At 41.4% G+C, this 15,710-nt stretch overlaps 1 pseudogene; it reads right to left on the reverse strand.

Moving 5' to 3' along the window:
- Nucleotides 1-903: 903 nt before the first annotated feature.
- On the reverse strand, nucleotides 904-7,923 carry LOC137796595 (RNA-binding protein 15 pseudogene; annotated as a pseudogene).
- Between the last annotated feature and the right edge of the window lie 7,787 nt (nucleotides 7,924-15,710).

Below are 15,710 nucleotides of genomic sequence, written 5' to 3' on the forward strand. Positions count from 1 at the left end.
ACTTACAGGCCTGATTTAAATCAACATGTATAAACCTCACTGAGGAAAACAAACCTACAGCTTCATGAAACTAATTGATTTGGTCGTGTGTGAGATAAAAGACCAATAAGATTACATTTCCAATGAATAAGAGTCAGTCCAGTTCTGTGGTATAGTTTTAGGTGTGTTCAGAGCACAGATATCAATACACTGCAGGAGATAAATCTGATTGAACAAAAGGTTTCCCTGTGTCCGGCTGTGAAGTGGCATCCAGTTTACTTTAGCAGACAATCAGGGGTTGAAAACCTGCGTCCTTCATTGGATGGTCGACTGAAACAACTTCTCATTCAGCGCCTTCTCTCGGTCACAAGTGTGTTTTATAAGTGGCCGGCAGACTAAAAGAGCTTTGACCTTTCCCAGACGGCGTTCTGAATGACTTTATTGACTTTTCTCATCGACTGTGTGTGCTTACAGAAAGAACTGTGAACTGTAGTTGACTGTAAAGGTCCCTCTGCGTCATAGAATAGTGCGCCGTCACATTGAGGGGGGTTTCAAGTATTAATGGATTTTTAAAGATAAAGAGTAAATCCATATTGACCAAATGTCATTGACATTAGTGTGAAAAGGGTTTACCATCGCAAAATAAAATTCCTCAGCCGTCAACATAAATCAACTGGATAAGCTTATCGCATCACGTTTAGAAAAGAAACACTGATACTTTATCGCTTCCCCCTGAAGGCACGTCTTCTGTTCATGTGCTCTGGTGGTTTAACTCTGCCCTCTACAGGACTGAGTCTGAAAACCAGACATTCAAATACAAACAAATACAAATTAAAGACACAACGTCAGAATGTGTTTCAACAAAAGCTACTTTTATTCAAGTACAAATGTGATTTACATTATTATAATAGAATACTAGCAGGTTCAATTTGAGAGGTGCACGTTCTAAAACAAGTTTAAATGTTACTCACCAACAAGGCAAAGTTCCTCTCGTCTGATGAGTTCCTTGAATGTTCACTTCTAACTTCAGAGTTCACTAAAGCTGCATCGAGCTCATTCATCACACTGCAGCTCATTAGGAGTCTTTTCAAAGAAGACAGGAAGAGGTTTCCTCCTTTGTCGTCTCTGAGGCGAGACCTGAAATACTCAACATTTCAATTATAACCAAATGATATTATGAAAAAAAGGTTAAAAGAGAAAAGAGTGACATCATATAGTATTCACCATCACATGATCATCCTCGAGTTAGCTCTACATTTATGGTGTTCTCCATTAAATCGCACACAGAATATTAGTTCATTGTGGATTTTCTAAATTAGGATCAATAGTTTTGTTAACATTTTGTTATCCTCAAATGTGCAATATATGTGAAACTGTGCCTAATTTTGACAACGCGGACTAAAGATCCACAGTAAATACATCGTAGGTTGTTTACCAGCAATGTTTTAAACCTGTTTAGGTTCAGAGTCACATGTTCATGTATAAAACACAGCAGTCCCTAAGGTTGATATGACGACAAAGTAAACTCAGGGGCAGAACAAAGCACAGTGAAGTCGGTGCCGACTGTGTGAACTGCAGCTTGTACAGCTCCAGGTATGAAGTCAAGATAAAGCATCGACCTCACTGACTCCTGCAGTTCCTCTTCACTCACCTTTATTGCCCTGATTTCTTCGTTATCTCATCCCGACTCCAGTGTTGGCTCTCCGTTTCTTGTGTTTAGCTTCAGGCGAGAGTAATGCAAATTTATTGTACACACCCATGCTGTTTATTTCAACCTTCTAAAATCTCTAAAAATACACTCTGGCACTATTTAATCTACATACCTGATTTACTAATCCACATGTGATACATTATCCAGGACAGCACCAATCAAAATGACTCATCTTAACCTTTTTGGATTAAAAAGCTTTTACATATTTTTGTACTAATTAACATAACTTGAAATAGCTTACTCAAATTAGCAATTTAAAGAAAGCGTCTACGTATTGCTGCTTACTGATAGTTTTTCGCTGGTCTCTTGTGTGGACTTGTGTTGCTACTTATTAACATTCAGCTATGAGGAAGGTCACATCTTATATCAGACAAATACAGGTACTGATTATTATTAAAAAAACATGGCCTAAAAAATATTCTGTTCTCCCCGTTCTTAAGGTAAAGGATGAGAGTACTTCTGAGTAAACTGCAAAATCATTTGTAATTTAACAAATAGTGTCAAAAAATATGCATCTATACTTAAGGTTGAAGTCTCAATAAAAAAGAAGTCATAAGTCGATCTTCATCAGCACTGCCTGACCGTTTTTCTTTCTTTCTTTTTTAAATTGTCTCCAATTTAACAAAAGCTGTGTTTTGTGGGTATTTATTTCAGGGACATTAATCTTTTAGTAGTTTTTCAGAACTTTCCCTCCGAGCAGCTTATAAAAGGGTCTTGTGTGTTTGTAGTCTCGCACATTGAATACGTACCACGGTTGTAGTTTATCTGGATACTTCACCTGCGCAACAGGAGCAGCTGCAGCCCGGCTGAGACTCAAACCTTTTACAGCACCAGGAGACCTCGCATCCGAGCCGTGGCACCGCGTGGATACTTGAAGCTGCTCCAGTCCCTTTTGCTTGGAGACGAAGCAGCGATGAGCAGGAACAGCACAGTCTTGATGAGAAACGTCCCAACTCAAATATGTCAGGATACTCTTCACTTTGCTTTTCATACGCAGTTAAGTATGTTATTCAGATCAACATAAACAAATAATCATGAATGCCAGCATGGGACTTGCATTCTTTTCTCCTCAGTTGCGTTTCTTTTCCATTTAAAAAGGGAAATACAGCAGATGACGTGTGACCGGCTCAACATCTTCTCCGGCACAGGATGAGACGCGTTTGAAGTCTGGCCCTATAGCACAGAGATCTTCTTCAAAACTCCAATGCAAAAACAACAAGCAAATAAACAAATGAACTCTCCTTTCTTGAGCTGCTGCAAACAATACTCTGCGCTGCTGGAGCCAGATGAGAACGGAGGCTGAGGGCCTTCGGACGCCCCTGTGCTTCCACTGAGAGGCTGTCAGACCGACGCGACCCAGGGTGATTTAGGCAAAACTTGGAGAGCGATAAACCAGATGGTTTCTCAGCCACACCTCCAAACAAACGGGCCAGAGGTGACTGAGGGATGAGCCACATATCTGAAGAGAGAAAGTGACTGAAAAAAAAGCATTCTAGTGTGGCCAATTTCAGTTTGAATGAAGCTCCTCACCAAAAAGTCATTCAACAAATGACGGTCACCAAAATGAACCGGGAGGCTGATTCTCAGACTTCCTCTCCTTTCTGCTGGGAAGGCTCCTGCTGTCAAAATGATCAAGCCTTTTCGAGTTTGATAGACAATTCCAAGAACAGAAAAGGTCACAAAAGTTGTCTTCCAAGGCAGTCGTGTTTCCCACGAAAGAGTAAATTTATTGAGACAAAATCTATCAAGTGCTTGTTGCTCTTTGACAGTTAGGTATACGTCTTAGGCCCGTGGAGCACTGATGTTCTCCATTTCTCTCTCCAGATATCCTGAGTATACAGCACACATCAATTCTTTGCTCCATTTGAAACGCTGTACTCAAATCAAAGCATGAAATATAATAATTAACAGTCCATTCAGAGGAAGGCGTATGTAAGGCCACTGGAGATTGACCTTCTCTCCTCTCACTCATTCAGAAGTCCACTGAGAGTTTAACAATAGTTTCTACTTGTAGACCTGATCAGTCTTTAGAGATGCACATAACCTACAGAGAGCCTTTTAATTTAGAGGTCATATCATCTTTGTCTTAAACAGTACATGATTTGCTGGACTAGTAATTGTAATTACTAGGTTAAAACAATAGAAAAGTGAATAATTTGATTAACCAATTACTGTTTAACTAAAATAAGAAATTATGCTAATAAAAGTACAATATAAAAAGGTGTGGACACAAAAGCAAACCTGGATGACATGATCACAGACAATATATTACCCAGCTTGATTAGACAATTTATAAATACTTTCTTTACAACAATTATCTATTAATAAATCTTTGTTTTCTTCTTTGGTTTGGGAGTTGTAGGACGACAAATAAAGCTATTTGAAGACATGAAAACATCACCATTGTTCACTTTTTTCTAATGTATTATAGACCAAATAAGCATTTATTTTACCAATAAAAAACTGTAGCTTTATCAATAATGAAAATAATCATCAGTTTCAGCACTAAATATTTGTTTATGCTACAATCCAGTTCAACAACACACCTTGGGGTCAAAAATAAACAGAGAGCTTAAAATCATCTCTCCAAGTACAATTTTAATTAAAACTAAACACAATAAGCTTCTTATGAGCACTGTTCTTTGCAAGGTTATTGTGTTGAACTGCATTATGCTGTACAGGTGATTGCTGCTTGTGTCCACCCCTCCATACATCTACTGCTTAAACCTTCACCTTATATCACATAAACCTCCAGATGTGGCTCAGACAGGAGCATTGATGTTAAAGTAATCGACTGAACTAAAACCTTTCACGCCCTACTGTAATTAAACACAATGTATTTCCATAATTCTTTAGCTTTAAGCAGAATAGGCCCAAAATGACAAAAAAAAAATAGAAAAGCTGTTATATAATGACACTTTGAATCAAAATGTTTACTGGGTCAGAAAAAAGTAATACAGATGCACATCTGGAGTAATCCTATTAATGAGCAATAGGTAAAGCTCTAGAACAACTGGATATACATCCTAAATTATATGCACGGGTTTGGTTTAATTTTCCTTTTTCAAAGGCTGACTGTACAAACATTTATAGCACTACAAATGTGTCGACACTAGCCTGTTGAATCTATGCTGATAACGAATTAAATTTAAAAATAAAAACTCATTGAATTGTATGAAATCATATGAAGGAATTGGGTTTCTTTTTAAATGAGATAAGGCAAAATATAGCACTGATTTACACTGTAGCTTGCTCTAAATTACTTTAGAATAATACCCTTGAAGTACATTAATCTGTAAATAGTAGAAAGCAGCGTGTCACCTGAATTATTAATGAAATGTATCAATGTATCAAAACCTTTTTAAATTCAGCGTGCCTTTCATTTCTATAAACCTTCCACAGGATGAGATATAAGCTACCATGCAGGTTAGGGAATATAAAGTAACCATTAACCATCATTTCCTGTTACTCTGTTATTACTTCTCCTTGTTTTTACAACTCACAGTTTAACAGTTCATGGGTGTGAAAAGAGACATTTAGAATTATTTTTTTTTTTTATCATGACGCTCCTCTGATAATGACCATCACCATGTAGTCATCCTCTGATTTGGCAAAGGCTTTGGCAGAGGCATCCACAAACTGCTGTGAGAATTCACATGGGGGGAAAGCGTGAAGGACTCCTGCGTGGTCCTTGTCGCGGCCGCCCCCCACAGGGAGGCTGATGATGCCGGCGGCCTCCTTCTGCTTCAGGTAGGAAACCAGATTCTTGAGCGGTCTCTCTGCCGAGCTGTTGGCGTCCTGGATCCCTCCGTCTTCACATTTCCCGGGCACGGCCAGGAGGACGGCATATCCGCACGAACCGGCGGCTTTGATGCGACGTGAAACTTCATCAATCTTGGGCTGGTCCAGTCGCAGGCGCTGGCTGATCTTCAGCTGGGACGCCTGACCGCCTTTGGGGCCGTGCAGGAGCAGACTGGTAGCCACGGCCATGTCCCCTTCCAGCAGGTGCAGTGATGTGGGAAAGCTGCTATTCTTCAGCAGGAGGACACCCTGCCAGATCTGACTCAGCTTCTGTCCTCCAGCTGCCAACTTGGACTGCTGTCCAGACTTGGATGAGGGAGGATGTTCTAAGCGCTCCACCTTTTTAGCCGGGCTCTTGGTGGAGTCACTTGCTTTAATCTTGCGATCCTTCTCAGAGCAGGAGCCTGGTGCAGGAGGGAGAAGTGTTTTTCTTCTCTTGTCTCCAAAGCCAGTGTTCTGGCGCTCTCTGACAGGGGAGGTTCTGCCAGAGCGAGGTGGGCGTTCAGGGTCAGTGCCGGGTCCCGCGTCTCGTCCGATCCCTTCGGGGCTGCGCTCTAACGAGTTGCCGTGACGGCGCAGACCAAAGTCGATGTGGTCAGGTGAATGTCTCCTTTTGCGGCTTAAATCTCTGCATTGTAAATCACGGTCTATTGGCCAGGGCTCATGGGAACGTCTTTCAAGACGATCTATGGGATCAAAACCTGCTCCTCGCATCCTATCGTGGACACCCAGGCCAGACCATTCAGTGCTGGGGTACGGGCCCCGGTCCCTGAAGCGAGCAGGAAGTGGAGGGGACCTGTCCCTCCCTCTCACAGAGTCTGTAAGGCGGTGGGCAAAGGGCTCAGGAACAAAGTCATAGTGCGACGGCAGGGGTAGTGGGAGCTGCACATACTGGTGCTGCTGCTGCTGCTGGTAGCGGTGCTCTGTATCCGCAAAATCCACTCTCAGTCTCCGGTCGGGGCCACCGAGAGGAAAGCCTCTCATGTGAGTACATGCAGCCTGAGCAGCATCCAAACTTTCATACTGGATGTAAGCCCACACTTCACCTTTCCTGTAGTCTATAGTCCTGATGGTACCAAAGCGGTCAAACTCTTTAGCTAGTGCAGCGAGAGGAACCCAGGGTCCAAGGCCCCCCACCCACAGCCTGGTTGTGGGTGTTGGTTTACCGTAGCCAATTTTAATTGGGTTGTGGCCCACCACTTTGCCCGACATCGCTACTTTGGCACGATGAGCCATGTCAAGATTCTCAAACTTGATGAACCCATAGGTGTTGCTCTGGCCTCGCACTGCCCGCTTTATATCTACTTCTGTTATCACCCCAAACCTGTCGAACGCCCTCCTGAGGTCGCTCTCTGTCACACCAACGTCCAGATTGCCCAGAAACAAAGTCCTGTTCGCCCTGTGGTCATCCTCGGGGGTCATCAGGTCATCCTCGCGGAAAACAGCACATTCAGGGATGAACGGGGGTCTATTCCTGGCGTCGTACACTGAAAAATCTCTGTCTCTTTCCAGATCTCTGATATGAGGTGGTGGAGGCGGAGGAGCAGCAGGAGGAGGGTGGGGGAGACGGCCCAGGGCCAGCTGCTGTATTCGGTAGTCTCTGTATCCCATACCAGTGGGAGAAAGGGCCCTCTGAGTGTGGAGATGCCTGGGTCCTGGAGGGAAAATGTCTTTTGAAACAGGGGAGCGACTTGGGAGCCTGTTCGTGTAGACGGTCTCTATCTTCAGAGGCCGGTCGTACAGCACCAGCTTGCCGCGGGCGTGTTTGGCCGAGCGGGCGTCATCCGGCCTCCTGAAGTTCACATACGCCACCCTGTCGTCGTTTTCTCGACTTATCTTCACACTGACGTCCCCAAACCTCTTGAACTCGTGAAACAATCCATCCTCTATCTCCTCGTCGTTCAGCTGGTTGCCCAGCTCGCTTATTTTGAGAGTCTTGTACTCGTTTTCGGGATTTGACGGAGGCCGCGGTTCGCTGCGCGCGCCGGACCGAGATGTTTCCGCGTCGACTTCAGCGCCTCCGTACGGCTTGTTCCCCGGAACAACTTGGTAGTCGTACCCGCTGCTAGTCCGACTGGATGAATTATGTCCGTCTGGATCCCTCATGTCTCTTTTCTCACTGTGTAAACTTCTCCGGGACGGAGCCCCGCTGTGAGCAGCGCCGTTGCCGTTGTTGCTGCCGACTGTCGACAGCGCTCCGCTCTTCTTGCCGCCCGGGTGGCTTCCTCCACGGTCTCTGCTCTCCTCTGGCGCCCGAGAGCGTTTCTTCACCGGCGACCGCTCTTTTCCCTTCATTTCCCTCAAGCCGATGTACGCAGGCTTCACACTCACTTCGTTTAATCTACTCTCTGTCACTGAAAATATACGGTAATTGACTTAACTTTCGCGGTTTCCACTACACACTCAAGCAAGCGACATAACCGCCATGTTGGATTACTTTGCACTACTGTACAGGAAGTCCCGCCTACTCGTCTGTAGAAGAAGCTGATTGGCTAAGCGGGTTGTCACACGCGGGAGCAGGAAGTCTGCTCGCCTATCATAAACAAGGGTGCGGCTCTGCTGTGGGTTCAGAGTACAGTCCTGAAGGCAGAGAAGAATAGTTGGTCTGTCAAAGTATTTGTACCGGCTGAATTGTGACCTTGGCTTGAGGACACTGACTATTATTGAGTCATACGTGACAGAAAAAGAACACTTAATTCACACTGGTGATAGGTGGACACAGTTAGACTATGTATACAGCTAGGATCTATCAAGCATTTTGCGCATGGGGTGCAGGCCAGGGCCTTGTTAAGGACCAGCTGTGTATAGTGTAATACATAATCAGATCAGAATCAGAACCAATTTTTGTCAGGTATGTAAAAAACATACAAGGAATTCGTCTTTGCTGGTGGTGCATGGATTAGACAAACAACAACAATCAACAGTGGATAAAATAGAACATTATATATAGGTTTGTACTTAATTGAACAAAATGCATGTATGATACAAAAGTTATGTGGAACTCTTTATCTTTATATATTGCATTAAAGCATTCAGTATACCCCTCTTATTATACATTATACAAAGTAGTTATTCACAACACTGTTATCCATGCAAGTGATCATGTTAATAGTATGTGGCTTTAGTTATATGTGATGGATTACTACTGCAGATAAAATACACTGGATACTGTATGCTTTCACACTTCTCTCTTTCAATTAAATAAATAATTCTAATGTGGAAGTTGTGGATTATATATTTGCTTTGCTCTGGCAAATATGCTAAATAAGTCAATTAGTGAGGCAGGTAGTATTTCTCTTATATTTTCTGTCCTATTAATTATTTTAGACATAACTAAATTGTGTTTTGGTGACAACACGAGTTAATTCAGCGTGTGTGTGTGTGTGTGTGTGTGTGTGTGTGTGTGTGTGTGTGTGTGTGTGTGTGTGTGTGCGTGTGTGTGTGTGTGTGTGTGTGTGTGTGTGTGTGTGTGTGCGTGCGTGTGTTTATAAACTGAGCTCCTGTCAGCCTGCTCCATACTGAGCAAGCACGTGTTTACCTAAGTCCACCAGTAGGGGGCAGATAGGTCCGTGTACGCGAACAAAACGTACACGGACCCAGATAAGTTCCTCTTAACAACCACATCAGTAGCAGCTTGTCACTGAAACAGGAAGGTAAAGCACTCACCGTCAGCCTGAAACTTTTGTATCCAGATTATTGACTGGAAGTCTCCTGAGTGGCTGCCAGGTAGTGGAAAGAACAAGTTCACTTAGAAACCTCCGCCAGACTGTCTCTATGTTCAGTATATTTCCTGGAAGACTTTGCTCAAAATAAAATATGAAAAAATTCATCTAACTTAGATATGAAACATCTTATGTAATTCTATGCTCTTTAAAACAAACAAAAGTTTTGACTTCAATTACTTTTTTAAAATAATATTTCATGTAATTTGGAATGAAAAATGTCCAAATTAAACACATTTCTTTATTATTACACAATAGAATCTTCTACATTTTGACATTCAAAAGTTTACATGTTATAATCCTGTGTGTTTTGTTTATTTTATTAAATAATTTGATGAAATACAGAACAAAACCAAAGATACACACACATCAAATGGATGCATTACAGTAGTGCAGAAATCATGAAAGCTTTACTTTGCAGCGAATATTCCCATATCATATAATACTGAAATCCTGTTTATTTATTTTTATGATATGATGTTTAAGTTTTAATTTCTGTTACATTCTCTCACAGTTCAAAAACATATGAACCTCCCAAAGTCTCCCCTTTCAATCACACAATGAACTTGAGTTTATTTCCATTTCAATTAATCTTTTTGCTTGTAGTTTTCTTACAGTAATTACATTGCACCAACTCAAACTGTATTGCAACCTTGGCCATAAATCATACTACAGATATCAATGTTGTGGGCTATTTTTGTATGCACTTTTATTATTAATGATAATACACAGAAATAAAATGCTGAAGCATCTATGTAGGGCGCTCCCACGCGTAGGATTACAGCCTGCATGACAGCCGGGGTAGAGATGGTCGTCCAATTAAACTGTGTTGCCTTATGGACAGAAAAACAGACAATTTAGTACCTTTTGTGACACACATGCAAACATGTACACACACCAGTGCATGCCATACTCTGTTTATTCAGCTTAATTCCTATTTCTTTAACTGAGCGTCTCGAGAGTCTTAAAAAAAGGGGGGGAAATCCTGAAGAATCCTGGGAAATATTGTTTTCTATGCCCATTGTATATGTATTTAATACGTTTTGATTTGTAAATGTTAATTTTGTTGTAAATTTATTATATACATATATATACCTCTTGATCATTTTCAACATAAAGCGCATAATCTCCCTTCTGATTCTGTCAGAGTTATTTAAATTATTTGTTCTCGATAACTTTTAATCTGGATTTCCTTTTTGTCTCACTGACCCGAGGGATATTTTAAAAGGATTATGATGTCCAAAAAAAATGGGGACAGAAGCTTTACCCTCAACCTTGTGAACTGGACTGGCCCCTCTTTGAGAGACCATCTGGTGAAGTTTCTCTATGGACCGTCACATGTCGCCCGTGCAGGCCCACCAAAGCAATCTGCCATCCAGTATTAAAATGGGTTTAAGTGTGTTTATAAAGATAGTATGAGCGGGGAAATGTGTTCCTGCTTTAAATCTCTTCCCAATATCCAGGTCAGCTTTTTGTCCTTAATTAAAGCATTCATTCATCAGTGTGTGTCAACAAAACTACGCTTACATGTTGGCAACAGTAGATATAGTGGCTGCTGCTTGTTCACAGCAGTAAAAAACGAACAGAAACAAACCTTCACACAGTAATGTTTTCAGAGACTGCAGCAATGAACTCACTGAAATACAAAAACTTGAGTCTCCTGCCGCAGAAAGGGGTTTCATCTGATAACCATCAAATACAGAAAGGCATGTCAGGGTTTTTGTTAATGAGCTATTTAAGGGAAAATCTGCAAAGGATTAGAGCAGAAAATACAGCTTTTAAAGAGTTTCTATTTTTGTGCATTACATTAAGGTGAACAGCCTGACCCACTGCACCCCGGCTTTCATGTGTGACAATTTCATGTGTGACAGATGCTTTGTAACAGATCTGTTTGTGTATTCGTGCCAATAAAGGACATCTGTCACCTGTCTCACCTAAACCGGCGCACACTCCTTGGTGAATTTGTGTGAAAATATGAGCCACATACAGTGTAACATCACTTCACCGTTTAATGGCACCCATCTTGTTTTTAAACGCATTCATCTGTAAAGTTTCTCATTGTATCTTCATTTAATGACAATACCCCTCAAGCAATTTTTGATCACAACCCGTGTAAATAAACATTCTGTCTTGGAGAGTTGACGTATGGCAAAACACTGCAGTGTGTCTTTCTCAGAGCCAACATGACCCACTTTCTCCACTGTCTGAACACCTGCACAACACTAGCGTGTCCCAGCGCACTGATGCATGCTGGGAAAGCAGGATATGTTACAACAGTGTGAGATTAAGCAGAAAGCCAAGACTGTTGAGTGTTTTTTGAGAGTAAAACCAAGTTATGCATGACTTAAATAGCATCTTATACCTTCCTTATCTACAGGAAAGATGTATAGTACATGAAAAGTTCTTGTTTTTGTCTTTCCTCAACAATATGTTTGTATTCACAGTATTTTTGTGTGATGCTAATGAAGTAGTATTACGAGAGAACGAGTGTCAGGGAATTATCAGTGCATCGATCACACTGACAATTATAGACATTGCATCAGTCAAAAGTGTTCACATTCACTTGCTTTCACCAGGATTTGCAGTGTAGTAATACGTTTGTTCAAGTGCTTGTACTTAGAATAATGGACTAGATAAGCGATACCACGAAGCTCAGTGCAGAGTGAATCTTTTTTTAGGTACTGAGAGTGACCCAGACAGCACAAAACACAAGGGGAGAAACAGGAGAGAGGGAGGGAAGATGAGGGTAGGAGAGCAAAGGGACGGGGAGGGCGGAATATAAATGAGACTGGAGAGAAGGAAAAGTACTGGGCGGATGTGCTGGTGCAGATGCAGAATGCTTGAGCGCACGTGAGGGGAAGTGGGCGTGGGGGAACAGAAACGTAAGCGGGTGCTGCAAAGCGGCGGGGAGACAATGTGAAGTTAGAGGCAACTGAAGGTGAACAGCAGAGAGGAGTGGAAATGTGCTGTGAAAGGGTGCTGACGTCAGACACCACCATGAGATATAACAAATATTATGGAAAATTTGGAACTAAAAATGTTAGAGATAAAAGAAAACTGCGTAGGGATTGGAACTGAGGATGCCAATGAATATAAAAATCTAAGAATAACTGCATCTCCCAGCGTTGAAAGCTTGTAACAGGAAATGTTAAAGACTGTAAAATTAGCACTGCTAGGACACACAGTCTCTCAAGCTTTCCCGGTGTTAATTTTACATGTATGCCGGGGTTATTGGTCCTTGACATTGGTGATTTGAGAAATATTTCAACAACTTAGATTGTTGAACTTTGGCACAGATATGCATGTCTCTCAGGATGAATTGTACTTTTATCAAGCGCCATCATCTGTTTTGTGTTTGTGTGTTTATGACATTCACATCAGCATCTCTTATACTTTGTGTTTATTGATAATTAGCTTAAGCTTTCATCGTACACTAAAATAGTGAACATTGTGTACCTAATAAACATCTGCCTGTTAGCATTTGCCTTGACTGAAAGCTTAGCTTTGGCATTAGCTCAAAGCACCAGTGTTTCTATTTAGTACCGTTCTATTTAGCACAGCCTCACAGAGCTGCTAGCATGGCTGTGTACAGCTGGTGCTGAATAAACAAGAAAAGACTTGAGATTTAAAGGACATTTTATTTTTATTTTATTACTTATTTTGTGTGTTTAGTCTATTCCATTGATGTTAATGTCTGTAAATGTGGGACGCTACTTTGACAAAAAAAATTCCACTTGGGGATAAATAAAGTACATATCTATCTATCTAAATATAAATAAGACTGCTCCTTCAACCCAGATGTGACTGTACGGTCATTTGCTAACCAGAGAGGGCATAGCGCTGCAGTGCCAACAGTCCCACAGGCCTGCTAGGCTCCTGATGCAGGCTTAATAAAACACCTACAAATTATGCAAGTGACACACCCCTGTCCACTTAGCAGATGCCCTGCAGCAGTTGAGGTTGAACTGCAGGGATCAAGAGCACCTCAGTACTAGTTTGTATCGTGTTTACTGTCATTGTTATCATACATGATTGGAATCCTTGTTCTAAAACTGGCTTCATCAGACTACATCATCGAGTTAGACGTGTTCCTGTAAAAGTGGGCTGTGTTAGACATGTCTATTTTAATCTTGTCAGATATGTTTCCCATGAGATGAGGTGATAAAAAGGTTGTGAAAGAAAAAGTGGGGTGAGAAAACAGATGCTCATCTTTAATCCACTTCACGCTTCCAAAACATACTATGGAAAGAGGAAAGTAGAGCTGATGAGAGAGTGAGAGAGAGAGAGAGAGAGAGAGAGAGAGAGAGAGAGAGAGAGAGAGAGAGAGAGAGAGAGAGAGAGAGAGAGAGAGAAAGAGAGAGTAAACACAGTGGGAGCATAAGTTATCAGTATAATACAATTATTTAAAGTATTTAGATTCAAGAAATTTTAAAATCCCATGTGTTAACGTTGAGAGACCATAGTTTAAGTCGAGGTCAAATGTGTGTGTTGATGTTTGAAATGCATTTAGTCGTTCCCAACTACAGAATAAATAAAGCAATTTATGCAGAAAGGAGAGTGCAGAGATGAGACTAAATATGTCATATGATCCCGAGGTTGCTGTGGCAACTGCTTCGAGCGGTCAGCTCGAAGAAGTTGCGTCAAAAGCGTCACCAAGGACCGGGTGTAGAAATGCTAAAAACAGATTAGAACCTGAAATCGTCTTGGATGCTACTATGGGGAATAAAAATAATTTGAACAACATCCTACTGCCAGGCACAAATAAAGAGAGAATGAGCTAGGACTCGGTGGTCCAAAAGTACTGGAGAGGTTTTGTCTTATATCAGTTCAATCTGTGTGAATGCTTATCCATTTAACAGGCTTTTGTTCCCACAAAGTTCAAAGCCTCTTGATTCCACATGTTTACTTTTCTACGTTCCGTATCATCACTTAGACCAACATCCATTCTGATATACATGAATGTGACACAGATGCAGATAAATATCAAGAAGCAAGTGAGAACAAACATATCTAAGGTAGACATGTTGGAACTGACAACAAAATAAAATCATAGGGTCAGGATGAAAAATGGCCCCTCGACAATATCTTCCGTCCCGATCTCGGTGGTGTTGAAGAATATTCTGGCGGACAGTGCATGATTTATGGTCCCCTGCGTGACTGTGTCTGCTGCAGTCGTGTCGCATGTCCAATGTCTAATAGAGAAACGTCCACCTGGTGCAAGTCCAAGTTTGATCAGGGAGATAAAGCTATAAATTACAGATTATTAGAGCATCTAGGAAGATAATTATAGTGGCTCTTTGTCTGGAAAAAAAAGTTACATTTTGAGGTATTTGCACTTAACTTGACTATGTCAATGTTCTGTTTTGCTCTTCTACTCCATTAAATTTATTTGACAGCTGTTGAGATGAGGCTGCTTCTTCATACAACAATTACAGAATCATCAGTTTATGAAATCTGGTGCAATCATATAAATTTAACTATCCACACTGACAGGGGCCACTCTGTCAACACTTGTGCACATTTACAAAGTTAATTTTGTGGGTGTATACCTTATACATGTAATTGTTTTATACAATAATAATAACTTTATAATAAGAGCACAAATTCTATATTTACAGTACGTAATGGTAAAAAAAAAGGGATACGTATCAGATATTCAGAGCATTAATATATAATAATAATAATAATAATAATATAGCAACAATGTGCAATGTAAACATATAGTCAAGTAACATACTCTCCCTCTACATGTGTTGTAATTAGAGCTAATTGGCATGTGTTTATTGCACTTAGCACATGTGTCCTACTAGCTAGCTCGTTTAGCCTCTGAACGGGCTCAAACAAGTTACAGCCGACCAAGCGGTCCGACTGACGGCCTCATGGTGGAAAGGCAGCACCAAACCCAGCAGCCCCTCCAGGTAAACACTGTTAGCTCTGTTAGTGCTGTTGCTGATGTTTGCCCTGCTGTTAGCACCGTTAGCTTCTTGCCGTCAGCTCAGCTGTGGCCACGTTGAGAGCTGCAGAGAGCCGGTTGACCTGCTTTCAGGGCAGCTGAGCAAACACATGAGTCCTAAATAAACGATGTCAAGCTAATTTGGCGGCATAATGCATGAATGAAGTAGGTTTTATTTAATCTTATATAAGTTTAGGCCAACATCTTGGTCACACGTTTTTTCTTCTTCAAGTGCACAATATAATGTCCCTATTATTCATTTATTGTTCATGTAGCCTATTTATTATTAAGGCTTATTCATTGCTGAGCAGTGGAAAATTGCTTGCTCGTGTGTTTATCTTACAGCCTCACAGTTTTAGTTTTTAGGACACAACTGTGCTTTGGGGATGCTAACCAAAATCTGATTTTGTTTTCTGTATCCTGACAAACCAGTGTTACATGGCTAGAATTTTGTATCAATTGAAACGGCGAAAGCTATACGTCAGACCATCACTTCCTCAGGTAGGAGTGGATAACCTTGACAAATCCCTCTCTCCTCTCTCAG

Source organism: Clinocottus analis, unplaced genomic scaffold (genome assembly GCF_023055335.1).
Source record: "Clinocottus analis isolate CAN_PGR_092001 unplaced genomic scaffold, fCliAna1.0.p SCAF_3, whole genome shotgun sequence".
Lineage (NCBI taxonomy): Eukaryota > Metazoa > Chordata > Actinopteri > Perciformes > Cottidae > Clinocottus > Clinocottus analis.